This window comes from Falco biarmicus, chromosome 13 (assembly GCF_023638135.1).
Source record: "Falco biarmicus isolate bFalBia1 chromosome 13, bFalBia1.pri, whole genome shotgun sequence".
In the NCBI taxonomy this organism is placed as follows: Eukaryota; Metazoa; Chordata; class Aves; order Falconiformes; family Falconidae; genus Falco; species Falco biarmicus.
In genome coordinates this window covers 26,919,494-26,942,974 of record NC_079300.1, presented here as the reverse complement: position 1 = coordinate 26,942,974, position 23,481 = coordinate 26,919,494, and the positions used below count along the sequence as shown (strand labels likewise).

Genomic DNA, 23,481 nt, shown 5'->3' with positions numbered 1-23,481 from the left:
ACCAGCACCACGCGCGCAACAACGCCTGCACCTACCGGCCGCAACGCAACGGCCCCCCCGCTACCTAACGGCAGCCCTCGCAACAGGCAGCTGCCACGCTCGCTCCCACGCCACGCTTCGGCCCTCCGCAACGAGGCTGCGGGGGCAGCAGGCCGCCACCGCGCCCGCCCGCCCCACCAGCCTGACCCGCGCAAGCAGCACCAGCTCACGCGCAAGGCCCCCAAGCCTCCGCAACGCCCCTGCCGCAAAAGGGGGGGGGCTTCCCGCAGGCGCCCCTCGGTAAAAAGCCTACAGCACCCGGTATTCCCAGGCGGTCTCCCATCCAAGTACTAACCGGGCCCGACCCTGCTTAGCTTCCGAGATCAGACGAGATCGGGCGTTCTCAGGGTGGTATGGCCGTAGGCACCCCCTCTCCCGCCAGCAGCCCTCTCCACAAACGCCACACACGCTCACGCACAACCCTGCAGACACCCACAACCCCGACGCAGGGCGCCCGCAACCGACCCCGCACACCCGACACACAACCAACACCCAACGCAACACACGCAACTACCCCCAGCACGCACCTGCCCCGCACCGCGCCCATGCAGACCGCGCCAACAAACACCTACCCTGCTCGCACACCGCCCTACAGCCCTCCTCGCTCACCGGCCAGGGCAGCAGCAGGCAATCCCCGCGCACACCTGAACCACCAGCACCACGCGCGCAACAACGCCTGCACCTACCGGCCGCAACGCAACGGCCCCCCGCTACCTAACGGCAGCCCTCGCAACAGGCAGCTGCCACGCTCGCTCCCACGCCACGCTTCGGCCCTCCGCAACGAGGCTGCGGGGCAGCAGGCCGCCACCGCGCCCGCCCGCCCCACCAGCCTGACCCGCGCAAGCAGCACCAGCTCACGCGCAAGGCCCCCAAGCCTCCGCAACGCCCCTGCCGCAAAAGGGGGGGGGGCTTCCCGCAGGCGCCCCTCGGTAAAAAGCCTACAGCACCCGGTATTCCCAGGCGGTCTCCCATCCAAGTACTAACCGGGCCCGACCCTGCTTAGCTTCCGAGATCAGACGAGATCGGGCGTTCTCAGGGTGGTATGGCCGTAGGCACCCCCTCTCCCGCCAGCAGCCCTCTCCACAAACGCCACACACGCTCACGCACAACCCTGCAGACACCCACAACCCCGACGCAGGGCGCCCGCAACCGACCCCGCACACCCGACACACAACCAACACCCAACGCAACACACGCAACTACCCCCAGCACGCACCTGCCCCGCACCGCGCCCATGCAGACCGCGCCAACAAACACCTACCCTGCTCGCACACCGCCCTACAGCCCTCCTCGCTCACCGGCCAGGGCAGCAGCAGGCAATCCCCGCGCACACCTGAACCACCAGCACCACGCGCGCAACAACGCCTGCACCTACCGGCCGCAACGCAACGGCCCCCCGCTACCTAACGGCAGCCCTCGCAACAGGCAGCTGCCACGCTCGCTCCCACGCCACGCTTCGGCCCTCCGCAACGAGGCTGCGGGGCAGCAGGCCGCCACCGCGCCCGCCCGCCCCACCAGCCTGACCCGCGCAAGCAGCACCAGCTCACGCGCAAGGCCCCCAAGCCTCCGCAACGCCCCTGCCGCAAAAGGGGGGGGGGCTTCCCGCAGGCGCCCCTCGGTAAAAAGCCTACAGCACCCGGTATTCCCAGGCGGTCTCCCATCCAAGTACTAACCGGGCCCGACCCTGCTTAGCTTCCGAGATCAGACGAGATCGGGCGTTCTCAGGGTGGTATGGCCGTAGGCACCCCCTCTCCCGCCAGCAGCCCTCTCCACAAACGCCACACACGCTCACGCACAACCCTGCAGACACCCACAACCCCGACGCAGGGCGCCCGCAACCGACCCCGCACACCCGACACACAACCAACACCCAACGCAACACACGCAACTACCCCCAGCACGCACCTGCCCCGCACCGCGCCCATGCAGACCGCGCCAACAAACACCTACCCTGCTCGCACACCGCCCTACAGCCCTCCTCGATCACCGGCCAGGGCAGCAGCAGGCAATCCCCGCGCACACCTGAACCACCAGCACCACGCGCGCAACAACGCCTGCACCTACCGGCCGCAACGCAACGGCCCCCCGCTACCTAACGGCAGCCCTCGCAACAGGCAGCTGCCACGCTCGCTCCCACGCCACGCTTCGGCCCTCCGCAACGAGGCTGCGGGGCAGCAGGCCGCCACCGCGCCCGCCCGCCCCACCAGCCTGACCCGCGCAAGCAGCACCAGCTCACGCGCAAGGCCCCCAAGCCTCCGCAACGCCCCTGCCGCAAAAGGGGGGGGGCTTCCCGCAGGCGCCCCTCGGTAAAAAGCCTACAGCACCCGGTATTCCCAGGCGGTCTCCCATCCAAGTACTAACCGGGCCCGACCCTGCTTAGCTTCCGAGATCAGACGAGATCGGGCGTTCTCAGGGTGGTATGGCCGTAGGCACCCCCTCTCCCGCCAGCAGCCCTCTCCACAAACGCCACACACGCTCACGCACAACCCTGCAGACACCCACAACCCCGACGCAGGGCGCCCGCAACCGACCCCGCACACCCGACACACAACCAACACCCAACGCAACACACGCAACTACCCCCAGCACGCACCTGCCCCGCACCGCGCCCATGCAGACCGCGCCAACAAACACCTACCCTGCTCGCACACCGCCCTACAGCCCTCCTCGCTCACCGGCCAGGGCAGCAGCAGGCAATCCCCGCGCACACCTGAACCACCAGCACCACGCGCGCAACAACGCCTGCACCTACCGGCCGCAACGCAACGGCCCCCCGCTACCTAACGGCAGCCCTCGCAACAGGCAGCTGCCACGCTCGCTCCCACGCCACGCTTCGGCCCTCCGCAACGAGGCTGCGGGGCAGCAGGCCGCCACCGCGCCCGCCCGCCCCACCAGCCTGACCCGCGCAAGCAGCACCAGCTCACGCGCAAGGCCCCCAAGCCTCCGCAACGCCCCTGCCGCAAAAGGGGGGGGGCTTCCCGCAAGGCGCCCCTCGGTAAAAAGCCTACAGCACCCGGTATTCCCAGGCGGTCTCCCATCCAAGTACTAACCGGGCCCGACCCTGCTTAGCTTCCGAGATCAGACGAGATCGGGCGTTCTCAGGGTGGTATGGCCGTAGGCACCCCCTCTCCCGCCAGCAGCCCTCTCCACAAACGCCACACACGCTCACGCACAACCCTGCAGACACCCACAACCCCGACGCAGGGCGCCCGCAACCGACCCCGCACACCCGACACACAACCAACACCCAACGCAACACACGCAACTACCCCCAGCACGCACCTGCCCCGCACCGCGCCCATGCAGACCGCGCCAACAAACACCTACCCTGCTCGCACACCGCCCTACAGCCCTCCTCGCTCACCGGCCAGGGCAGCAGCAGGCAATCCCCGCGCACACCTGAACCACCAGCACCACGCGCGCAACAACGCCTGCACCTACCGGCCGCAACGCAACGGCCCCCCCGCTACCTAACGGCAGCCCTCGCAACAGGCAGCTGCCACGCTCGCTCCCACGCCACGCTTCGGCCCTCCGCAACGAGGCTGCGGGGCAGCAGGCCGCCACCGCGCCCGCCCGCCCCACCAGCCTGACCCGCGCAAGCAGCACCAGCTCACGCGCAAGGCCCCCAAGCCTCCGCAACGCCCCTGCCGCAAAAGGGGGGGGGGCTTCCCGCAGGCGCCCCTCGGTAAAAAGCCTACAGCACCCGGTATTCCCAGGCGGTCTCCCATCCAAGTACTAACCGGGCCCGACCCTGCTTAGCTTCCGAGATCAGACGAGATCGGGCGTTCTCAGGGTGGTATGGCCGTAGGCACCCCCTCTCCCGCCAGCAGCCCTCTCCACAAACGCCACACACGCTCACGCACAACCCTGCAGACACCCACAACCCCGACGCAGGGCGCCCGCAACCGACCCCGCACACCCGACACACAACCAACACCCAACGCAACACACGCAACTACCCCCAGCACGCACCTGCCCCGCACCGCGCCCATGCAGACCGCGCCAACAAACACCTACCCTGCTCGCACACCGCCCTACAGCCCTCCTCGATCACCGGCCAGGGCAGCAGCAGGCAATCCCCGCGCACACCTGAACCACCAGCACCACGCGCGCAACAACGCCTGCACCTACCGGCCGCAACGCAACGGCCCCCCGCTACCTAACGGCAGCCCTCGCAACAGGCAGCTGCCACGCTCGCTCCCACGCCACGCTTCGGCCCTCCGCAACGAGGCTGCGGGGCAGCAGGCCGCCACCGCGCCCGCCCGCCCCACCAGCCTGACCCGCGCAAGCAGCACCAGCTCACGCGCAAGGCCCCCAAGCCTCCGCAACGCCCCTGCCGCAAAAGGGGGGGGGGCTTCCCGCAAGGCGCCCCTCGGTAAAAAGCCTACAGCACCCGGTATTCCCAGGCGGTCTCCCATCCAAGTACTAACCGGGCCCGACCCTGCTTAGCTTCCGAGATCAGACGAGATCGGGCATTCTCAGGGTGGTATGGCCGTAGGCACCCCCTCTCCCGCCAGCAGCCCTCTCCACAAACGCCACACACGCTCACGCACAACCCTGCAGACACCCACAACCCCGACGCAGGGCGCCCGCAACCGACCCCGCACACCCGACACACAACCAACACCCAACGCAACACACGCAACTACCCCCAGCACGCACCTGCCCCGCACCGCGCCCATGCAGACCGCGCCAACAAACACCTACCCTGCTCGCACACCGCCCTACAGCCCTCCTCGCTCACCGGCCAGGGCAGCAGCAGGCAATCCCCGCGCACACCTGAACCACCAGCACCACGCGCGCAACAACGCCTGCACCTACCGGCCGCAACGCAACGGCCCCCCCGCTACCTAACGGCAGCCCTCGCAACAGGCAGCTGCCACGCTCGCTCCCACGCCACGCTTCGGCCCTCCGCAACGAGGCTGCGGGGCAGCAGGCCGCCACCGCGCCCGCCCGCCCCACCAGCCTGACCCGCGCAAGCAGCACCAGCTCACGCGCAAGGCCCCCAAGCCTCCGCAACGCCCCTGCCGCAAAAGGGGGGGGGCTTCCCGCAAGGCGCCCCTCGGTAAAAAGCCTACAGCACCCGGTATTCCCAGGCGGTCTCCCATCCAAGTACTAACCGGGCCCGACCCTGCTTAGCTTCCGAGATCAGACGAGATCGGGCGTTCTCAGGGTGGTATGGCCGTAGGCACCCCCTCTCCCGCCAGCAGCCCTCTCCACAAACGCCACACACGCTCACGCACAACCCTGCAGACACCCACAACCCCGACGCAGGGCGCCCGCAACCGACCCCGCACACCCGACACACAACCAACACCCAACGCAACACACGCAACTACCCCCAGCACGCACCTGCCCCGCACCGCGCCCATGCAGACCGCGCCAACAAACACCTACCCTGCTCGCACACCGCCCTACAGCCCTCCTCGCTCACCGGCCAGGGCAGCAGCAGGCAATCCCCGCGCACACCTGAACCACCAGCACCACGCGCGCAACAACGCCTGCACCTACCGGCCGCAACGCAACGGCCCCCCGCTACCTAACGGCAGCCCTCGCAACAGGCAGCTGCCACGCTCGCTCCCACGCCACGCTTCGGCCCTCCGCAACGAGGCTGCGGGGCAGCAGGCCGCCACCGCGCCCGCCCGCCCCACCAGCCTGACCCGCGCAAGCAGCACCAGCTCACGCGCAAGGCCCCCAAGCCTCCGCAACGCCCCTGCCGCAAAAGGGGGGGGGCTTCCCGCAGGCGCCCCTCGGTAAAAAGCCTACAGCACCCGGTATTCCCAGGCGGTCTCCCATCCAAGTACTAACCGGGCCCGACCCTGCTTAGCTTCCGAGATCAGACGAGATCGGGCGTTCTCAGGGTGGTATGGCCGTAGGCACCCCCTCTCCCGCCAGCAGCCCTCTCCACAAACGCCACACACGCTCACACACAACCCTGCAGACACCCCCAACCCCAACGCAGGGCGCCCGCAACCGACCCCGCACACCCGACACACAACCAACACCCAACGCAACACACGCAACTACCCCCAGCACGCACCTGCCCCGCACCGCGCCCATGCAGACCGCGCCAACAAACACCTACCCTGCTCGCACACCGCCCTACAGCCCTCCTCGCTCACCGGCCAGGGCAGCAGCAGGCAATCCCCGCGCACACCTGAACCACCAGCACCACGCGCGCAACAACGCCTGCACCTACCGGCCGCAACGCAACGGCCCCCCGCTACCTAACGGCAGCCCTCGCAACAGGCAGCTGCCACGCTCGCTCCCACGCCACGCTTCGGCCCTCCGCAACGAGGCTGCGGGGCAGCAGGCCGCCACCGCGCCCGCCCGCCCCACCAGCCTGACCCGCGCAAGCAGCACCAGCTCACGCGCAAGGCCCCCAAGCCTCCGCAACGCCCCTGCCGCAAAAGGGGGGGGGCTTCCCGCAGGCGCCCCTCGGTAAAAAGCCTACAGCACCCGGTATTCCCAGGCGGTCTCCCATCCAAGTACTAACCGGGCCCGACCCTGCTTAGCTTCCGAGATCAGACGAGATCGGGCGTTCTCAGGGTGGTATGGCCGTAGGCACCCCCTCTCCCGCCAGCAGCCCTCTCCACAAACGCCACACACGCTCACGCACAACCCTGCAGACACCCACAACCCCGACGCAGGGCGCCCGCAACCGACCCCGCACACCCGACACACAACCAACACCCAACGCAACACACGCAACTACCCCCAGCACGCACCTGCCCCGCACCGCGCCCATGCAGACCGCGCCAACAAACACCTACCCTGCTCGCACACCGCCCTACAGCCCTCCTCGCTCACCGGCCAGGGCAGCAGCAGGCAATCCCCGCGCACACCTGAACCACCAGCACCACGCGCGCAACAACGCCTGCACCTACCGGCCGCAACGCAACGGCCCCCCGCTACCTAACGGCAGCCCTCGCAACAGGCAGCTGCCACGCTCGCTCCCACGCCACGCTTCGGCCCTCCGCAACGAGGCTGCGGGGCAGCAGGCCGCCACCGCGCCCCGCCCGCCCCACCAGCCTGACCCGCGCAAGCAGCACCAGCTCACGCGCAAGGCCCCCAAGCCTCCGCAACGCCCCTGCCGCAAAACGGGGGGGGCTTCCCGCAAGGCGCCCCTCGGTAAAAAGCCTACAGCACCCGGTATTCCCAGGCGGTCTCCCATCCAAGTACTAACCGGGCCCGACCCTGCTTAGCTTCCGAGATCAGACGAGATCGGGCGCTCTCAGGGTGGTATGGCCGTAGGCACCCCCTCTCCCGCCAGCAGCCCTCTCCACAAACGCCACACACGCTCACGCACAACCCTGCAGACACCCACAACCCCGACGCAGGGCGCCCGCAACCGACCCCGCACACCCGACACACAACCAACACCCAACGCAACACACGCAACTACCCCCAGCACGCACCTGCCCCGCACCGCGCCCATGCAGACCGCGCCAACAAACACCTACCCTGCTCGCACACCGCCCTACAGCCCTCCTCGCTCACCGGCCAGGGCAGCAGCAGGCAATCCCCGCGCACACCTGAACCACCAGCACCACGCGCGCAACAACGCCTGCACCTACCGGCCGCAACGCAACGGCCCCCCGCTACCTAACGGCAGCCCTCGCAACAGGCAGCTGCCACGCTCGCTCCCACGCCACGCTTCGGCCCTCCGCAACGAGGCTGCGGGGCAGCAGGCCGCCACCGCGCCCGCCCGCCCCACCAGCCTGACCCGCGCAAGCAGCACCAGCTCACGCGCAAGGCCCCCAAGCCTCCGCAACGCCCCTGCCGCAAAAGGGGGGGGGCTTCCCGCAGGCGCCCCTCGGTAAAAAGCCTACAGCACCCGGTATTCCCAGGCGGTCTCCCATCCAAGTACTAACCGGGCCCGACCCTGCTTAGCTTCCGAGATCAGACGAGATCGGGCGTTCTCAGGGTGGTATGGCCGTAGGCACCCCCTCTCCCGCCAGCAGCCCTCTCCACAAACGCCACACACGCTCACGCACAACCCTGCAGACACCCACAACCCCGACGCAGGGCGCCCGCAACCGACCCCGCACACCCGACACACAACCAACACCCAACGCAACACACGCAACTACCCCCAGCACGCACCTGCCCCGCACCGCGCCCATGCAGACCGCGCCAACAAACACCTACCCTGCTCGCACACCGCCCTACAGCCCTCCTCGCTCACCGGCCAGGGCAGCAGCAGGCAATCCCCGCGCACACCTGAACCACCAGCACCACGCGCGCAACAACGCCTGCACCTACCGGCCGCAACGCAACGGCCCCCCGCTACCTAACGGCAGCCCTCGCAACAGGCAGCTGCCACGCTCGCTCCCACGCCACGCTTCGGCCCTCCGCAACGAGGCTGCGGGGCAGCAGGCCGCCACCGCGCCCGCCCGCCCCACCAGCCTGACCCGCGCAAGCAGCACCAGCTCACGCGCAAGGCCCCCAAGCCTCCGCAACGCCCCTGCCGCAAAAGGGGGGGGGCTTCCCGCAGGCGCCCCTCGGTAAAAAGCCTACAGCACCCGGTATTCCCAGGCGGTCTCCCATCCAAGTACTAACCGGGCCCGACCCTGCTTAGCTTCCGAGATCAGACGAGATCGGGCGTTCTCAGGGTGGTATGGCCGTAGGCACCCCCTCTCCCGCCAGCAGCCCTCTCCACAAACGCCACACACGCTCACGCACAACCCTGCAGACACCCACAACCCCGACGCAGGGCGCCCGCAACCGACCCCGCACACCCGACACACAACCAACACCCAACGCAACACACGCAACTACCCCCAGCACGCACCTGCCCCGCACCGCGCCCATGCAGACCGCGCCAACAAACACCTACCCTGCTCGCACACCGCCCTACAGCCCTCCTCGCTCACCGGCCAGGGCAGCAGCAGGCAATCCCCGCGCACACCTGAACCACCAGCACCACGCGCGCAACAACGCCTGCACCTACCGGCCGCAACGCAACGGCCCCCCGCTACCTAACGGCAGCCCTCGCAACAGGCAGCTGCCACGCTCGCTCCCACGCCACGCTTCGGCCCTCCGCAACGAGGCTGCGGGGCAGCAGGCCCGCCCCACCAGCCTGACCCGCGCAAGCAGCACCAGCTCACGCGCAAGGCCCCCAAGCCTCCGCAACGCCCCTGCCGCAAAAGGGGGGGGGGCTTCCCGCAGGCGCCCCTCGGTAAAAAGCCTACAGCACCCGGTATTCCCAGGCGGTCTCCCATCCAAGTACTAACCGGGCCCGACCCTGCTTAGCTTCCGAGATCAGACGAGATCGGGCGTTCTCAGGGTGGTATGGCCGTAGGCACCCCCTCTCCCGCCAGCAGCCCTCTCCACAAACGCCACACACGCTCACGCACAACCCTGCAGACACCCACAACCCCGACGCAGGGCGCCCGCAACCGACCCCGCACACCCGACACACAACCAACACCCAACGCAACACACGCAACTACCCCCAGCACGCACCTGCCCCGCACCGCGCCCATGCAGACCGCGCCAACAAACACCTACCCTGCTCGCACACCGCCCTACAGCCCCTCCTCGCTCACCGGCCAGGGCAGCAGCAGGCAATCCCCGCGCACACCTGAACCACCAGCACCACGCGCGCAACAACGCCTGCACCTACCGGCCGCAACGCAACGGCCCCCCCGCTACCTAACGGCAGCCCTCGCAACAGGCAGCTGCCACGCTCGCTCCCACGCCACGCTTCGGCCCTCCGCAACGAGGCTGCGGGGCAGCAGGCCGCCACCGCGCCCGCCCGCCCCACCAGCCTGACCCGCGCAAGCAGCACCAGCTCACGCGCAAGGCCCCCAAGCCTCCGCAACGCCCCTGCCGCAAAAGGGGGGGGGGCTTCCCGCAGGCGCCCCTCGGTAAAAAGCCTACAGCACCCGGTATTCCCAGGCGGTCTCCCATCCAAGTACTAACCGGGCCCGACCCTGCTTAGCTTCCGAGATCAGACGAGATCGGGCGTTCTCAGGGTGGTATGGCCGTAGGCACCCCCTCTCCCGCCAGCAGCCCTCTCCACAAACGCCACACACGCTCACGCACAACCCTGCAGACACCCACAACCCCGACGCAGGGCGCCCGCAACCGACCCCGCACACCCGACACACAACCAACACCCAACGCAACACACGCAACTACCCCCAGCACGCACCTGCCCCGCACCGCGCCCATGCAGACCGCGCCAACAAACACCTACCCTGCTCGCACACCGCCCTACAGCCCTCCTCGCTCACCGGCCAGGGCAGCAGCAGGCAATCCCCGCGCACACCTGAACCACCAGCACCACGCGCGCAACAACGCCTGCACCTACCGGCCGCAACGCAACGGCCCCCCGCTACCTAACGGCAGCCCTCGCAACAGGCAGCTGCCACGCTCGCTCCCACGCCACGCTTCGGCCCTCCGCAACGAGGCTGCGGGGCAGCAGGCCGCCACCGCGCCCGCCCGCCCCACCAGCCTGACCCGCGCAAGCAGCACCAGCTCACGCGCAAGGCCCCCAAGCCTCCGCAACGCCCCTGCCGCAAAAGGGGGGGGGCTTCCCGCAAGGCGCCCCTCGGTAAAAAGCCTACAGCACCCGGTATTCCCAGGCGGTCTCCCATCCAAGTACTAACCGGGCCCGACCCTGCTTAGCTTCCGAGATCAGACGAGATCGGGCGTTCTCAGGGTGGTATGGCCGTAGGCACCCCCTCTCCCGCCAGCAGCCCTCTCCACAAACGCCACACACGCTCACGCACAACCCTGCAGACACCCACAACCCCGACGCAGGGCGCCCGCAACCGACCCCGCACACCCGACACACAACCAACACCCAACGCAACACACGCAACTACCCCCAGCACGCACCTGCCCCGCACCGCGCCCATGCAGACCGCGCCAACAAACACCTACCCTGCTCGCACACCGCCCTACAGCCCTCCTCGCTCACCGGCCAGGGCAGCAGCAGGCAATCCCCGCGCACACCTGAACCACCAGCACCACGCGCGCAACAACGCCTGCACCTACCGGCCGCAACGCAACGGCCCCCGCTACCTAACGGCAGCCCTCGCAACAGGCAGCTGCCACGCTCGCTCCCACGCCACGCTTCGGCCCTCCGCAACGAGGCTGCGGGGCAGCAGGCCGCCACCGCGCCCGCCCCGCCCCACCAGCCTGACCCGCGCAAGCAGCACCAGCTCACGCGCAAGGCCCCCAAGCCTCCGCAACGCCCCTGCCGCAAAAGGGGGGGGGGGCTTCCCGCAGGCGCCCCTCGGTAAAAAGCCTACAGCACCCGGTATTCCCAGGCGGTCTCCCATCCAAGTACTAACCGGGCCCGACCCTGCTTAGCTTCCGAGATCAGACGAGATCGGGCGTTCTCAGGGTGGTATGGCCGTAGGCACCCCCTCTCCCGCCAGCAGCCCTCTCCACAAACGCCACACACGCTCACGCACAACCCTGCAGACACCCACAACCCCGACGCAGGGCGCCCGCAACCGACCCCGCACACCCGACACACAACCAACACCCAACGCAACACACGCAACTACCCCCAGCACGCACCTGCCCCGCACCGCGCCCATGCAGACCGCGCCAACAAACACCTACCCTGCTCGCAACACCGCCCTACAGCCCTCCTCGCTCACCGGCCAGGGCAGCAGCAGGCAATCCCCGCGCACACCTGAACCACCAGCACCACGCGCGCAACAACGCCTGCACCTACCGGCCGCAACGCAACGGCCCCCCGCTACCTAACGGCAGCCCTCGCAACAGGCAGCTGCCACGCTCGCTCCCACGCCACGCTTCGGCCCTCCGCAACGAGGCTGCGGGGGCAGCAGGCCGCCACCGCGCCCGCCCGCCCCACCAGCCTGACCCGCGCAAGCAGCACCAGCTCACGCGCAAGGCCCCCAAGCCTCCGCAAACGCCCCTGCCGCAAAAGGGGGGGGGGCTTCCCGCAAGGCGCCCCTCGGTAAAAAGCCTACAGCACCCGGTATTCCCAGGCGGTCTCCCATCCAAGTACTAACCGGGCCCGACCCTGCTTAGCTTCCGAGATCAGACGAGATCGGGCGTTCTCAGGGTGGTATGGCCGTAGGCACCCCCTCTCCCGCCAGCAGCCCTCTCCACAAACGCCACACACGCTCACGCACAACCCTGCAGACACCACAACCCCGACGCAGGGCGCCCGCAACCGACCCCGCACACCCGACACACAACCAACACCCAACGCAACACACGCAACTACCCCCAGCACGCACCTGCCCCGCACCGCGCCCATGCAGACCGCGCCAACAAACACCTACCCTGCTCGCACACCGCCCTACAGCCCTCCTCGCTCACCGGCCAGGGGCAGCAGCAGGCAATCCCCGCGCACACCTGAACCACCAGCACCACGCGCGCAACAACGCCTGCACCTACCGGCCGCAACGCAACGGCCCCCCGCTACCTAACGGCAGCCCTCGCAACAGGCAGCTGCCACGCTCGCTCCCACGCCACGCTTCGGCCCTCCGCAACGAGGCTGCGGGGCAGCAGGCCGCCACCGCGCCCGCCCGCCCCACCAGCCTGACCCGCGCAAGCAGCACCAGCTCACGCGCAAGGCCCCCAAGCCTCCGCAACGCCCCTGCCGCAAAAGGGGGGGGGGCTTCCCGCAAGGCGCCCCTCGGTAAAAAAGCCTACAGCACCCGGTATTCCCAGGCGGTCCTCCCATCCAAGTACTAACCGGGCCCGACCCTGCTTAGCTTCCGAGATCAGACGAGATCGGGCGTTCTCAGGGTGGTATGGCCGTAGGCACCCCCTCTCCCGCCAGCAGCCCTCTCCACAAACGCCACACACGCTCACGCACAACCCTGCAGACACCCACAACCCCGACGCAGGGCGCCCGCAACCGACCCCGCACACCCGACACACAACCAACACCCAACGCAACACACGCAACTACCCCCAGCACGCACCTGCCCCGCACCGCGCCCATGCAGACCGCGCCAACAAACACCTACCCTGCTCGCACACCGCCCTACAGCCCTCCTCGCTCACCGGCCAGGGCAGCAGCAGGCAATCCCCGCCGCACACCTGAACCACCAGCACCACGCGCGCAACAACGCCTGCACCTACCGGCCGCAACGCAACGGCCCCCCGCTACCTAACGGCAGCCCTCGCAACAGGCAGCTGCCACGCTCGCTCCCACGCCACGCTTCGGCCCTCCGCAACGAGGCTGCGGGGCAGCAGGCCGCCACCGCGCCCGCCCGCCCCACCAGCCTGACCCGCGCAAGCAGCACCAGCTCACGCGCAAGGCCCCCAAGCCTCCGCAACGCCCCTGCCGCAAAAGGGGGGGGGGCTTCCCCGCAAGGCGCCCCCTCGGTAAAAAGCCTACAGCACCCGGTATTCCCAGGCGGTCTCCCATCCAAGTTACTAACCGGGCCCGACCCTGCTTAGCTTCCGAGATCAGACGAGATCGGGCGTTCTCAGGGTGGTATGGCCGTAGGCACCCCCTCTCCCGCCAGCAGCCCTCTCCACAAACGCCACACACGCTCACCGCACAACCCTGCAGACACCCACAACCCCGACGCAGGGCGCCCGCAACCGACCCCCGCACACCCGACACACAACCAACACCCAACGCAACACACGCAACTACCCCCAGCACGCACCTGCCCCGCACCGCGCCCATGCAGACCGCGCCAACAAACACCTACCCTGCTCGCACACCGCCCTACAGCCCTCCTCGCTCACCGGCCAGGGCAGCAGCAGGCAATCCCCCGCGCACACCTGAACCACCAGCACCACGCGCGCAACAACGCCTGCACCTACCGGCCGCAACGCAACGGCCCCCCGCTACCTAACGGCAGCCCTCGCAACAGGGCAGCTGTCCACGCTCGCTCCCACGCCACGCTTCGGCCCTCCGCAACGAGGCTGCGGGGCAGCAGGCCGCCACCGCGCCCCGCCCGCCCCCACCAGCCTGACCCGCGCAAGCAGCACCAGCTCACGCGCAAGGCCCCCAAGCCTCCGCAACGCCCCTGCCGCAAAACGGGGGGGGGCTTCCCGCAAGGCGCCCCTCGGTAAAAAGCCTACAGCACCCGGTATTCCCAGGCGGTCTCCCATCCAAGTACTAACCGGGGCCCGACCCTGCTTAGCTTCCGAGATCAGACGAGATCGGGCGCTCTCAGTGGTGGTATGGCCGTAGGCACCCCCTCTCCCGCCAGCAGCCCTCTCCACAAACGCCACACACGCTCACGCACAACCCTGCAGACACCCACAACCCCGACGCAGGGCGCCCGCAACCGACCCCGCACACCCGACACACAACCAACACCCAACGCAACACACGCAACTACCCCCAGCACGCACCTGCCCCGCACCGCGCCCATGCAGACCGCGCCAACAAACACCTACCCTGCTCGCACACCGCCCTACAGCCCTCCTCGCTCACCGGCCAGGGCAGCAGCAGGCAATCCCCGCGCACACCTGAACCACCAGCACCACGCGCGCAACAACGCCTGCACCTACCGGCCGCAACGCAACGGCCCCCCGCTACCTAACGGCAGCCCTCGCAACAGGCAGCTGCCACGCTCGCTCCCACGCCACGCTTCGGCCCTCCGCAACGAGGCTGCGGGGCAGCAGGCCGCCACCGCGCCCGCCCGCCCCCACCAGCCTGACCCGCGCAAGCAGCACCAGCTCACGCGCAAGGCCCCCAAGCCTCCGCAACGCCCCTGCCGCAAAAGGGGGGGGGCTTCCCGCAAGGCGCCCCTCGGTAAAAAGCCTACAGCACCCGGTATTCCCAGGCGGTCTCCCATCCAAGTACTAACCGGGCCCGACCCTGCTTAGCTTCCGAGATCAGACGAGATCGGGTGTTCTCAGGGTGGTATGGCCGTAGGCACCCCCTCTCCCGCAGCAGCCCTCTCCACAAACGCCACACACGCTCACGCACAACCCTGCAGACACCCACAACCCCGACGCAGGGCGCCCGCAACCGACCCCGCACACCCGACACACAACCAACACCCAACGCAACACACGCAACTACCCCCAGCACGCACCTGCCCCGCACCGCGCCCATGCAGACCGCGCCAACAAACACCTACCCTGCTCGCACACCGCCCTACAGCCCTCCTCGCTCACCGGCCAGGGCAGCAGCAGGCAATCCCCGCGCACACCTGAACCACCAGCACCACGCGCGCAACAACGCCTGCACCTACCGGCCGCAACGCAACGGCCCCCCGCTACCTAACGGCAGCCCTCGCAACAGGCAGCTGCCACGCTCGCTCCCACGCCACGCTTCGGCCCTCCGCAACGAGGCTGCGGGGCAGCAGGCCGCCACCGCGCCCGCCCGCCCCACCAGCCTGACCCGCGCAAGCAGCACCAGCTCACGCGCAAGGCCCCCAAGCCTCCGCAACGCCCCTGCCGCAAAAGGGGGGGGGCTTCCCGCAAGGCGCCCCTCGGTAAAAAGCCTACAGCACCCGGTATTCCCAGGCGGTCTCCCATCCAAGTACTAACCGGGCCCGACCCTGCTTAGCTTCCGAGATCAGACGAGATCGGGCGTTCTCAGGGTGGTATGGCCGTAGGCACCCCCTCTCCCGCCAGCAGCCCTCTCCACAAACGCCACACACGCTCACGCACAACCCTGCAGACACCCACAACCCCGACGCAGGGCGCCCGCAACCGACCCCGCACACCCGACACACAACCAACACCCAACGCAACACACGCAACTACCCCCAGCACGCACCTGCCCCGCACCGCGCCCATGCAGACCGCGCCAACAAACACCTACCCTGCTCGCACACCGCCCTACAGCCCTCCTCGCTCACCGGCCAGGGCAGCAGCAGGCAGGCAATCCCCGCGCACACCTGAACCACCAGCACCACGCGCGCAACAACGCCTGCACCTACCGGCCGCAACGCAACGGCCCCCCGCTACCTAACGGCAGCCCTCGCAACAGGCAGCTGCCACGCTCGCTCCCACGCCACGCTTCGGCCCTCCGCAACGAGGCTGCGGGGCAGCAGGCCGCCACCGCGCCCGCCCGCCCCCACCAGCCTGACCCGCGCAAGCAGCACCAGCTCACGCGCAAGGCCCCCAAGCCTCCGCAACGCCCCTGCCGCAAAAGGGGGGGGGCTTCCCGCAAGGCGCCCCTCGGTAAAAAGCCTACAGCACCCGGTATTCCCAGGCGGTCTCCCATCCAAGTACTAACCGGGCCCGACCCTGCTTAGCTTCCGAGATCAGACGAGATCGGGCGTTCTCAGGGTGGTATGGCCGTAGGCACCCCCTCTCCCGCCAGCAGCCCTCTCCACAAACGCCACACACGCTCACGCACAACCCTGCAGACACCCACAACCCCGACGCAGGGCGCCCGCAACCGACCCCGCACACCCGACACACAACCAACACCCAACGCAACACACGCAACTACCCCCAGCACGCACCTGCCCCGCACCGCGCCCATGCAGACCGCGCCAACAAACACCTACCCTGCTCGCACACCGCCCTACAGCCCTCCTCGCTCACCGGCCAGGGCAGCAGCAGGCAATCCCCGCGCACACCTGAACCACCAGCACCACGCGCGCAACAACGCCTGCACCTACCGGCCGCAACGCAACGGCCCCCCGCTACCTAACGGCAGCCCTCGCAACAGGCAGCTGCCACGCTCGCTCCCACGCCACGCTTCGGCCCCTCCGCAACGAGGCTGCGGGGCAGCAGGCCGCCACCGCGCCCGCCCGCCCCACCAGCCTGACCCGCGCAAGCAGCACCAGCTCACGCGCAAGGCCCCCCAAGCCTCCGCAACGCCCCTGCCGCAAAAGGGGGGGGGCTTCCCGCAAGGCGCCCCTCGGTAAAAAGCCTACAGCACCCGGTATTCCCAGGCGGTCTCCCATCCAAGTACTAACCGGGCCCGACCCTGCTTAGCTTCCGAGATCAGACGAGATCGGGCGTTCTCAGGGTGGTATGGCCGTAGGCACCCCCTCTCCCGCCAGCAGCCCTCTCCACAAACGCCACACACGCTCACGCACAACCCTGCAGACACCCACAACCCCGACGCAGGGCGCCCGCAACCGACCCCGCACACCCGACACACAACCAACACCCAACGCAACACACGCAACTACCCCCAGCACGCACCTGCCCCGCACCGCGCCCATGCAGACCGCGCCAACAAACACCTACCCTGCTCGCACACCGCCCTACAGCCCTCCTCGCTCACCGGCCAGGGCAGCAGCAGGCAATCCCCGCGCACACCTGAACCACCAGCACCACGCGCGCAACAACGCCTGCACCTACCGGCCGCAACGCAACGGCCCCCCGCTACCTAACGGCAGCCCTCGCAACAGGCAGCTGCCACGCTCGCTCCCACGCCACGCTTCGGCCCTCCGCAACGAGGCTGCGGGGCAGCAGGCCGCCACCGCGCCCCGCCCCGCCCCACCAGCCTGACCCGCGCAAGCAGCACCAGCTCACGCGCAAGGCCCCCAAGCCTCCGCAACGCCCCTGCCGCAAAAGGGGGGGGGCTTCCCGCAAGGCGCCCCTCGGTAAAAAGCCTACAGCACCCGGTATTCCCAGGCGGTCTCCCATCCAAGTACTAACCGGGCCCGACCCTGCTTAGCTTCCGAGATCAGACGAGATCGGGCGTTCTCAGGGTGGTATGGCCGTAGGCACCCCCCTCTCCCGCCAGCAGCCCTCTCCACAAACGCCACACACGCTCACGCACAACCCTGCAGACACCCACAACCCCGACGCAGGGCGCCCGCAACCGACCCCGCACACCCGACACACAACCAACACCCAACGCAACACACGCAACTACCCCCAGCACGCACCTGCCCCGCACCGCGCCCATGCAGACCGCGCCAACAAACACCTACCCTGCTCGCACACCGCCCTACAGCCCTCCTCGCTCACCGGCCAGGGCAGCAGCAGGCAATCCCCGCGCACACCTGAACCACCAGCACCACGCGCGCAACAACGCCTGCACCTACCGGCCGCAACGCAACGGCCCCCCCGCTACCTAACGGCAGCCCTCGCAACAGGCAGCTGCCACGCTCGCTCCCACGCCACGCTTCGGCCCTCCGCAACGAGGCTGCGGGGCAGCAGGCCGCCACCGCGCCCGCCCGCCCCACCAGCCTGACCCGCGCAAGCAGCACCAGCTCACGCGCAAGGCCCCCAAGCCTCCGCAACGCCCCTGCCGCAAAAGGGGGGGGGGCTTCCCGCAGGCGCCCCTCGGTAAAAAGCCTACAGCACCCGGTATTCCCAGGCGGTCTCCCATCCAAGTACTAACCGGGCCCGACCCTGCTTAGCTTCCGAGATCAGACGAGATCGGGCGTTCTCAGGGTGGTATGGCCGTAGGCACCCCCTCTCCCGCCAGCAGCCCTCTCCACAAACGCCACACACGCTCACGCACAACCCTGCAGACACCCACAACCCCGACGCAGGGCGCCCGCAACCGACCCCGCACACCCGACACACAACCAACACCCAACGCAACACACGCAACTACCCCCAGCACGCACCTGCCCCGCACCGCGCCCATGCAGACCGCGCCAACAAACACCTACCCTGCTCGCACACCGCCCTACAGCCCTCCTCGCTCACCGGCCAGGGCAGCAGCAGGCAATCCCCGCGCACACCTGAACCACCAGCACCACGCGCGCAACAACGCCTGCACCTACCGGCCGCAACGCAACGGCCCCCCGCTACCTAACGGCAGCCCTCGCAACAGGCAGCTGCCACGCTCGCTCCCACGCCACGCTTCGGCCCTCCGCAACGAGGCTGCGGGGCAGCAGGCCGCCACCGCGCCCGCCCGCCCCACCAGCCTGACCCGCGCAAGCAGCACCAGCTCACGCGCAAGGCCCCCAAGCCTCCGCAACGCCCCTGCCGCAAAAGGGGGGGGGCTTCCCGCAAGGCGCCCCTCGGTAAAAAGCCTACAGCACCCGGTATTCCCAGGCGGTCTCCCATCCAAGTACTAACCGGGCCCGACCCTGCTTAGCTTCCGAGATCAGACGAGATCGGGCGTTCTCAGGGTGGTATGGCCGTAGGCACCCCCTCTCCCGCCAGCAGCCCTCTCCACAAACGCCACACACGCTCACGCACAACCCTGCAGACACCCACAACCCCGACGCAGGGCGCCCGCAACCGACCCCGCACACCCGACACACAACCAACACCCAACGCAACACATGCAACTACCCCCAGCACGCACCTGCCCCGCACCGCGCCCATGCAGACCGCGCCAACAAACACCTACCCTGCTCGCACACCGCCCTACAGCCCTCCTCGCTCACCGGCCAGGGCAGCAGCAGGCAATCCCCGCGCACACCTGAACCACCAGCACCACGCGCGCAACAACGCCTGCACCTACCGGCCGCAACGCAACGGCCCCCCGCTACCTAACGGCAGCCCTCGCAACAGGCAGCTGCCACGCTCGCTCCCACGCCACGCTTCGGCCCTCCGCAACGAGGCTGCGGGGCAGCAGGCCGCCACCGCGCCCGCCCGCCCCACCAGCCTGACCCGCGCAAGCAGCACCAGCTCACGCGCAAGGCCCCCAAGCCTCCGCAACGCCCCTGCCGCAAAAGGGGGGGGGCTTCCCGCAAGGCGCCCCTCGGTAAAAAGCCTACAGCACCCGGTATTCCCAGGCGGTCTCCCATCCAAGTACTAACCGGGCCCGACCCTGCTTAGCTTCCGAGATCAGACGAGATCGGGCGTTCTCAGGGTGGTATGGCCGTAGGCACCCCCTCTCCCGCCAGCAGCCCTCTCCACAAACGCCACACACGCTCACGCACAACCCTGCAGACACCCACAACCCCGACGCAGGGCGCCCGCAACCGACCCCGCACACCCGACACACAACCAACACCCAACGCAACACACGCAACTACCCCCAGCACGCACCTGCCCCGCACCGCGCCCATGCAGACCGCGCCAACAAACACCTACCCTGCTCGCACACCGCCCTACAGCCCTCCTCGCTCACCGGCCAGGGCAGCAGCAGGCAATCCCCGCGCACACCTGAACCACCAGCACCACGCGCGCAACAACGCCTGCACCTACCGGCCGCAACGCAACGGCCCCCCCGCTACCTAACGGCAGCCCTCGCAACAGGCAGCTGCCACGCTCGCTCCCACGCCACGCTTCGGCCCTCCGCAACGAGGCTGCGGGGCAGCAGGCCGCCACCGCGCCCGCCCGCCCCACCAGCCTGACCCGCGCAAGCAGCACCAGCTCACGCGCAAGGCCCCCAAGCCTCCGCAACGCCCCTGCCGCAAAAGGGGGGGGGCTTCCCGCAAGGCGCCCCTCGGTAAAAAGCCTACAGCACCCGGTATTCCCAGGCGGTCTCCCATCCAAGTACTAACCGGGCCCGACCCTGCTTAGCTTCCGAGATCAGACGAGATCGGGCGTTCTCAGGGTGGTATGGCCGTAGGCACCCCCTCTCCCGCCAGCAGCCCTCTCCACAAACGCCACACACGCTCACGCACAACCCTGCAGACACCCACAACCCCGACGCAGGGCGCCCGCAACCGACCCCGCACACCCGACACACAACCAACACCCAACGCAACACACGCAACTACCCCCAGCACGCACCTGCCCCGCACCGCGCCCATGCAGACCGCGCCAACAAACACCTACCCTGCTCGCACACCGCCCTACAGCCCTCCTCGCTCACCGGCCAGGGCAGCAGCAGGCAATCCCCGCGCACACCTGAACCACCAGCACCACGCGCGCAACAACGCCTGCACCTACCGGCCGCAACGCAACGGCCCCCCGCTACCTAACGGCAGCCCTCGCAACAGGCAGCTGCCACGCTCGCTCCCACGCCACGCTTCGGCCCTCCGCAACGAGGCTGCGGGGCAGCAGGCCGCCACCGCGCCCGCCCGCCCCACCAGCCTGACCCGCGCAAGCAGCACCAGCTCACGCGCAAGGCCCCCAAGCCTCCGCAACGCCCCTGCCGCAAAACGGGGGGGGCTTCCCGCAAGGCGCCCCTCGGTAAAAAGCCTACAGCACCCGGTATTCCCAGGCGGTCTCCCATCCAAGTACTAACCGGGCCCGACCCTGCTTAGCTTCCGAGATCAGACGAGATCGGGCGCTCTCAGGGTGGTATGGCCGTAGGCACCCCCTCTCCCGCCAGCAGCCCTCTCCACAAACGCCACACACGCTCACGCACAACCCTGCAGACACCCACAACCCCGACGCAGGGCGCCCGCAACCGACCCCGCACACCCGACACACAACCAACACCCAACGCAACACACGCAACTACCCCCAGCACGCACCTGCCCCGCACCGCGCCCATGCAGACCGCGCCAACAAACACCTACCCTGCTCGCACACCGCCCTACAGCCCTCCTCGCTCACCGGCCAGGGCAGCAGCAGGCAATCCCCGCGCACACCTGAACCACCAGCACCACGCGCGCAACAACGCCTGCACCTACCGGCCGCAACGCAACGGCCCCCCGCTACCTAACGGCAGCCCTCGCAACAGGCAGCTGCCACGCTCGCTCCCACGCCACGCTTCGGCCCTCCGCAACGAGGCTGCGGGGCAGCAGGCCGCCACCGCGCCCGCCCGCCCCACCAGCCTGACCCGCGCAAGCAGCACCAGCTCACGCGCAAGGCCCCCAAGCCTCCGCAACGCCCCTGCCGCAAAAGGGGGGGGGCTTCCCGCAGGCGCCCCTCGGTAAAAAGCCTACAGCACCCGGTATTCCCAGGCGGTCTCCCATCCAAGTACTAACCGGGCCCGACCCTGCTTAGCTTCCGAGATCAGACGAGATCGGGCGTTCTCAGGGTGGTATGGCCGTAGGCACCCCCTCTCCCCAAACGCCACACACGCTCACGCACAACCCTGCAGACACCCACAACCCCGACGCAGGGCGCCCGCAACCGACCCCGCACACCCGACACACAACCAACACCCAACGCAACACACGCAACTACCCCCAGCACGCACCTGCCCCGCACCGCGCCCATGCAGACCGCGCCAACAAACACCTACCCTGCTCGCACACCGCCCTACAGCCCTCCTCGCTCACCGGCCAGGGCAGCAGCAGGCAATCCCCGCGCACACCTGAACCACCAGCACCACGCGCGCAACAACGCCTGCACCTACCGGCCGCAACGCAACGGCCCCCCGCTACCTAACGGCAGCCCTCGCAACAGGCAGCTGCCACGCTCGCTCCCACGCCACGCTTCGGCCCTCCGCAACGAGGCTGCGGGGCAGCAGGCCGCCACCGCGCCCGCCCGCCCCACCAGCCTGACCCGCGCAAGCAGCACCAGCTCACGCGCAAGGCCCCCAAGCCTCCGCAACGCCCCTGCCGCAAAAGGGGGGGGGGCTTCCCGCAGGCGCCCCTCGGTAAAAAGCCTACAGCACCCGGTATTCCCAGGCGGTCTCCCATCCAAGTACTAACCGGGCCCGACCCTGCTTAGCTTCCGAGATCAGACGAGATCGGGCGTTCTCAGGGTGGTATGGCCGTAGGCACCCCCTCTCCCGCCAGCAGCCCTCTCCACAAACGCCACACACGCTCACGCACAACCCTGCAGACACCCACAACCCCGACGCAGGGCGCCCGCAACCGACCCCGCACACCCGACACACAACCAACACCCAACGCAACACACGCAACTACCCCCAGCACGCACCTGCCCCGCACCGCGCCCATGCAGACCGCGCCAACAAACACCTACCCTGCTCGCACACCGCCCTACAGCCCTCCTCGCTCACCGGCCAGGGCAGCAGCAGGCAATCCCCGCGCACACCTGAACCACCAGCACCACGCGCGCAACAACGCCTGCACCTACCGGCCGCAACGCAACGGCCCCCCCGCTACCTAACGGCAGCCCTCGCAACAGGCAGCTGCCACGCTCGCTCCCACGCCACGCTTCGGCCCTCCGCAACGAGGCTGCGGGGCAGCAGGCCGCCACCGCGCCCGCCCGCCCCACCAGCCTGACCCGCGCAAGCAGCACCAGCTCACGCGCAAGGCCCCCAAGCCTCCGCAACGCCCCTGCCGCAAAAGGGGGGGGGGCTTCCCGCAGGCGCCCCTCGGTAAAAAGCCTACAGCACCCGGTATTCCCAGGCGGTCTCCCATCCAAGTACTAACCGGGCCCGACCCTGCTTAGCTTCCGAGATCAGACGAGATCGGGCGTTCTCAGGGTGGTATGGCCGTAGGCACCCCCTCTCCCGCCAGCAGCCCTCTCCACAAACGCCACACACGCTCACGCACAACCCTGCAGACACCCACAACCCCGACGCAGGGCGCCCGCAACCGACCCCGCACACCCGACACACAACCAACACCCAACGCAACACACGCAACTACCCCCAGCACGCACCTGCCCCGCACCGCGCCCATGCAGACCGCGCCAACAAACACCTACCCTGCTCGCACACCGCCCTACAGCCCTCCTCGCTCACCGGCCAGGGCAGCAGCAGGCAATCCCCGCGCACACCTGAACCACCAGCACCACGCGCGCAACAACGCCTGCACCTACCGGCCGCAACGCAAC

The 23,481-nt window shown here is 69.1% G+C and overlaps 34 non-coding genes across 34 annotated transcripts; all 34 read right to left on the bottom strand.

Annotated features, from left to right (window-relative positions):
• Positions 1–285: 285 nt before the first annotated feature.
• On the bottom strand, positions 286–404 carry LOC130158473 (5S ribosomal RNA). Its single transcript, XR_008825313.1, has one exon. It is a non-coding gene; the product is annotated as a 5S ribosomal RNA (ribosomal RNA).
• A 570-nt stretch (positions 405–974) lies between these two features.
• Positions 975–1,093, bottom strand: LOC130158472 (5S ribosomal RNA). Its single transcript, XR_008825312.1, has one exon. It is a non-coding gene; the product is annotated as a 5S ribosomal RNA (ribosomal RNA).
• Positions 1,094–1,663: 570 nt separating this feature from the next.
• On the bottom strand, positions 1,664–1,782 carry LOC130158471 (5S ribosomal RNA). Its single transcript, XR_008825311.1, has one exon. It is a non-coding gene; the product is annotated as a 5S ribosomal RNA (ribosomal RNA).
• A 569-nt stretch (positions 1,783–2,351) lies between these two features.
• On the bottom strand, positions 2,352–2,470 carry LOC130158470 (5S ribosomal RNA). Its single transcript, XR_008825310.1, has one exon. It is a non-coding gene; the product is annotated as a 5S ribosomal RNA (ribosomal RNA).
• A 570-nt stretch (positions 2,471–3,040) lies between these two features.
• LOC130158469 (5S ribosomal RNA) lies at positions 3,041–3,159 on the bottom strand. Its single transcript, XR_008825308.1, has one exon. It is a non-coding gene; the product is annotated as a 5S ribosomal RNA (ribosomal RNA).
• A 571-nt stretch (positions 3,160–3,730) lies between these two features.
• LOC130158468 (5S ribosomal RNA) lies at positions 3,731–3,849 on the bottom strand. Its single transcript, XR_008825307.1, has one exon. It is a non-coding gene; the product is annotated as a 5S ribosomal RNA (ribosomal RNA).
• A 571-nt stretch (positions 3,850–4,420) lies between these two features.
• On the bottom strand, positions 4,421–4,539 carry LOC130158507 (5S ribosomal RNA). The gene has a single exon (XR_008825346.1). It is a non-coding gene; the product is annotated as a 5S ribosomal RNA (ribosomal RNA).
• Positions 4,540–5,110: 571 nt separating this feature from the next.
• On the bottom strand, positions 5,111–5,229 carry LOC130158466 (5S ribosomal RNA). The gene has a single exon (XR_008825305.1). It is a non-coding gene; the product is annotated as a 5S ribosomal RNA (ribosomal RNA).
• A 569-nt stretch (positions 5,230–5,798) lies between these two features.
• LOC130158465 (5S ribosomal RNA) lies at positions 5,799–5,917 on the bottom strand. Its single transcript, XR_008825304.1, has one exon. It is a non-coding gene; the product is annotated as a 5S ribosomal RNA (ribosomal RNA).
• Positions 5,918–6,486: 569 nt separating this feature from the next.
• LOC130158464 (5S ribosomal RNA) lies at positions 6,487–6,605 on the bottom strand. The gene has a single exon (XR_008825302.1). It is a non-coding gene; the product is annotated as a 5S ribosomal RNA (ribosomal RNA).
• A 571-nt stretch (positions 6,606–7,176) lies between these two features.
• LOC130158543 (5S ribosomal RNA) lies at positions 7,177–7,295 on the bottom strand. Its single transcript, XR_008825382.1, has one exon. It is a non-coding gene; the product is annotated as a 5S ribosomal RNA (ribosomal RNA).
• Positions 7,296–7,864: 569 nt separating this feature from the next.
• Positions 7,865–7,983, bottom strand: LOC130158463 (5S ribosomal RNA). The gene has a single exon (XR_008825301.1). It is a non-coding gene; the product is annotated as a 5S ribosomal RNA (ribosomal RNA).
• A 569-nt stretch (positions 7,984–8,552) lies between these two features.
• Positions 8,553–8,671, bottom strand: LOC130158462 (5S ribosomal RNA). Its single transcript, XR_008825300.1, has one exon. It is a non-coding gene; the product is annotated as a 5S ribosomal RNA (ribosomal RNA).
• Positions 8,672–9,226: 555 nt separating this feature from the next.
• On the bottom strand, positions 9,227–9,345 carry LOC130158570 (5S ribosomal RNA). Its single transcript, XR_008825409.1, has one exon. It is a non-coding gene; the product is annotated as a 5S ribosomal RNA (ribosomal RNA).
• Positions 9,346–9,917: 572 nt separating this feature from the next.
• LOC130158569 (5S ribosomal RNA) lies at positions 9,918–10,036 on the bottom strand. The gene has a single exon (XR_008825408.1). It is a non-coding gene; the product is annotated as a 5S ribosomal RNA (ribosomal RNA).
• A 570-nt stretch (positions 10,037–10,606) lies between these two features.
• LOC130158568 (5S ribosomal RNA) lies at positions 10,607–10,725 on the bottom strand. The gene has a single exon (XR_008825407.1). It is a non-coding gene; the product is annotated as a 5S ribosomal RNA (ribosomal RNA).
• Positions 10,726–11,296: 571 nt separating this feature from the next.
• LOC130158567 (5S ribosomal RNA) lies at positions 11,297–11,415 on the bottom strand. The gene has a single exon (XR_008825406.1). It is a non-coding gene; the product is annotated as a 5S ribosomal RNA (ribosomal RNA).
• Positions 11,416–11,989: 574 nt separating this feature from the next.
• LOC130158566 (5S ribosomal RNA) lies at positions 11,990–12,108 on the bottom strand. The gene has a single exon (XR_008825405.1). It is a non-coding gene; the product is annotated as a 5S ribosomal RNA (ribosomal RNA).
• A 572-nt stretch (positions 12,109–12,680) lies between these two features.
• LOC130158511 (5S ribosomal RNA) lies at positions 12,681–12,800 on the bottom strand. Its single transcript, XR_008825351.1, has one exon. It is a non-coding gene; the product is annotated as a 5S ribosomal RNA (ribosomal RNA).
• Positions 12,801–13,374: 574 nt separating this feature from the next.
• Positions 13,375–13,494, bottom strand: LOC130158512 (5S ribosomal RNA). Its single transcript, XR_008825352.1, has one exon. It is a non-coding gene; the product is annotated as a 5S ribosomal RNA (ribosomal RNA).
• A 578-nt stretch (positions 13,495–14,072) lies between these two features.
• Positions 14,073–14,193, bottom strand: LOC130158513 (5S ribosomal RNA). Its single transcript, XR_008825353.1, has one exon. It is a non-coding gene; the product is annotated as a 5S ribosomal RNA (ribosomal RNA).
• Positions 14,194–14,764: 571 nt separating this feature from the next.
• LOC130158461 (5S ribosomal RNA) lies at positions 14,765–14,883 on the bottom strand. The gene has a single exon (XR_008825299.1). It is a non-coding gene; the product is annotated as a 5S ribosomal RNA (ribosomal RNA).
• A 569-nt stretch (positions 14,884–15,452) lies between these two features.
• LOC130158564 (5S ribosomal RNA) lies at positions 15,453–15,571 on the bottom strand. The gene has a single exon (XR_008825403.1). It is a non-coding gene; the product is annotated as a 5S ribosomal RNA (ribosomal RNA).
• A 575-nt stretch (positions 15,572–16,146) lies between these two features.
• Positions 16,147–16,265, bottom strand: LOC130158563 (5S ribosomal RNA). Its single transcript, XR_008825402.1, has one exon. It is a non-coding gene; the product is annotated as a 5S ribosomal RNA (ribosomal RNA).
• Positions 16,266–16,837: 572 nt separating this feature from the next.
• LOC130158562 (5S ribosomal RNA) lies at positions 16,838–16,956 on the bottom strand. The gene has a single exon (XR_008825401.1). It is a non-coding gene; the product is annotated as a 5S ribosomal RNA (ribosomal RNA).
• Positions 16,957–17,528: 572 nt separating this feature from the next.
• On the bottom strand, positions 17,529–17,647 carry LOC130158561 (5S ribosomal RNA). Its single transcript, XR_008825400.1, has one exon. It is a non-coding gene; the product is annotated as a 5S ribosomal RNA (ribosomal RNA).
• A 572-nt stretch (positions 17,648–18,219) lies between these two features.
• On the bottom strand, positions 18,220–18,338 carry LOC130158560 (5S ribosomal RNA). Its single transcript, XR_008825399.1, has one exon. It is a non-coding gene; the product is annotated as a 5S ribosomal RNA (ribosomal RNA).
• A 570-nt stretch (positions 18,339–18,908) lies between these two features.
• On the bottom strand, positions 18,909–19,027 carry LOC130158559 (5S ribosomal RNA). Its single transcript, XR_008825398.1, has one exon. It is a non-coding gene; the product is annotated as a 5S ribosomal RNA (ribosomal RNA).
• A 570-nt stretch (positions 19,028–19,597) lies between these two features.
• On the bottom strand, positions 19,598–19,716 carry LOC130158558 (5S ribosomal RNA). The gene has a single exon (XR_008825397.1). It is a non-coding gene; the product is annotated as a 5S ribosomal RNA (ribosomal RNA).
• A 571-nt stretch (positions 19,717–20,287) lies between these two features.
• On the bottom strand, positions 20,288–20,406 carry LOC130158557 (5S ribosomal RNA). The gene has a single exon (XR_008825396.1). It is a non-coding gene; the product is annotated as a 5S ribosomal RNA (ribosomal RNA).
• A 570-nt stretch (positions 20,407–20,976) lies between these two features.
• LOC130158532 (5S ribosomal RNA) lies at positions 20,977–21,095 on the bottom strand. Its single transcript, XR_008825371.1, has one exon. It is a non-coding gene; the product is annotated as a 5S ribosomal RNA (ribosomal RNA).
• Positions 21,096–21,664: 569 nt separating this feature from the next.
• On the bottom strand, positions 21,665–21,783 carry LOC130158556 (5S ribosomal RNA). The gene has a single exon (XR_008825395.1). It is a non-coding gene; the product is annotated as a 5S ribosomal RNA (ribosomal RNA).
• A 553-nt stretch (positions 21,784–22,336) lies between these two features.
• Positions 22,337–22,455, bottom strand: LOC130158555 (5S ribosomal RNA). Its single transcript, XR_008825394.1, has one exon. It is a non-coding gene; the product is annotated as a 5S ribosomal RNA (ribosomal RNA).
• Positions 22,456–23,026: 571 nt separating this feature from the next.
• LOC130158553 (5S ribosomal RNA) lies at positions 23,027–23,145 on the bottom strand. The gene has a single exon (XR_008825392.1). It is a non-coding gene; the product is annotated as a 5S ribosomal RNA (ribosomal RNA).
• Positions 23,146–23,481: the final 336 nt, after the last annotated feature.